Here is a 1,605-nt window from a genome sequence, read left to right as displayed (position 1 = left end):
AAACCATGAGAGACTATGGACTCTGCGAAACAAACTGAGGGTTCTAGAGGGGAGGGGGGTGGGGGGGATGGGTTAGCCTGGTGATGGGTATTAAGGAGGGCACGTACTGAATGGAGCACTGGGTGTTATACGCAAACAATGAATCATGGAACACTACATCAAAAAGAAAGAAAGAAAGAAGAGAAAGAAGAAAGAAAGAAAGAAAGAAAGAAAGAAAGAAAGAAAGAAAGAAAGAAAGAAAGAAAGAAAGAAAGAAAGAAAGAAAGAAGGAAGGAAAGAAAGAAAGAAGGAAAGAAAGAAAGAAAGAAAGAAAGAAAGAAAGAAAGAAAGAAAGAAAGAAAGAAAGATTAAAAAAAATAATAATAATAAACTGGAGGCGCCAGGGTGGTGCAGTTGTTTGGGTGACTGGCTCTTGGTTTTGGCTGAGGTCCTGATCTCAGGGTTGTGGGATCAAGTCTGCACTGGGCTCTGCGCTCGGGACAGAATCTGTCTGAGACTCTCTCTACCTGTTCCTCTGCCCCTTGCCCCTGCACACACACTCTCTCTCTCAAATATATAATAAATAAATCTTTAAAAAAAACTGGAGCAAAATGAAGTGCTTTTAGTACTTACGGATTTTAAAACATATTTCCTTTTTTCTTATTCTTTATTCTCAACCAAATGTCACATATTATATTCAAGATACTTGGCTTTAAAACAAATATCATTGGACCTACAATAAGCTTTTTTTTTTTTTTTTTAATTAATGAGGAAGAGAGAGAAAGAGAGAGAGAGGAGGGGCAAAGGAAGAGGTGGAGAGAGAATTTTAAGTAGGCTCCAATCCTCAGCATGGAGCCTGACTCAGGGCTGGATCTCACAATCCTGAGATCATGACCTGAGCTGAAATCAAGGGTCAGACACTTAACTGACTGAGCCACCCAGGTGCCCCTGGACCTATAATAAATTTTAAACAAATCTTAATATTTTGCCATATTTGCTTCAGATTTTTAAAAACAAAATATTGTAGATAAAAGTTAAGCCACCATTGTATTCCCTCCTCAATCACATTTCTCTCTACCTCAATATTTACTAGTAGAATAAATAACTGAACTAATGAGCGAATCCAGTTGCAATAATACTTTCTCTCCTTTCCTTCTCCACAAAGCCGTAAGTGCTTCCATCCTCTACTCCAATAAACACCAACAAATATCATGCAGATTTGAGTGAAGAAACTAAAGATGAATATTCTGATCCTCCCAAAATGTCAATAATGTCATTGGGCAATACATTCAATTGGAATGGAAAACCCTGAATCAACTAAGAATTAGTCCATTCCTTAATCTTTAATCAAATTACAGGCACTTAATGCAACTGTCTTTTAAAAATTCCTAGCAGAATCTCCCCACATCCATTTTTAGAATCATAGGATCATTTTTCTTTAATTTCTAGTGAGATCTATAGCTTTAGGTGAGGACTAACACCACCAAAGTTTATGAAAAATCAGCATCCATATGTGAAAGTCACTTTTAGCATGAAAGGTGTGATAGTTTATACTCTGTTGGAAAGAGAAAAATGATATAGACATAGGTAACAGAAGCACTTCAAAGTTGTGTGATCTATAACATC

Source organism: Phoca vitulina, unplaced genomic scaffold (genome assembly GCF_004348235.1).
Source record: "Phoca vitulina isolate PV1807 unplaced genomic scaffold, GSC_HSeal_1.0 scaffold16, whole genome shotgun sequence".
NCBI classification, from domain to species: Eukaryota; Metazoa; Chordata; class Mammalia; order Carnivora; family Phocidae; genus Phoca; species Phoca vitulina.
Note: the sequence above shows the minus strand (reverse complement) of the source record.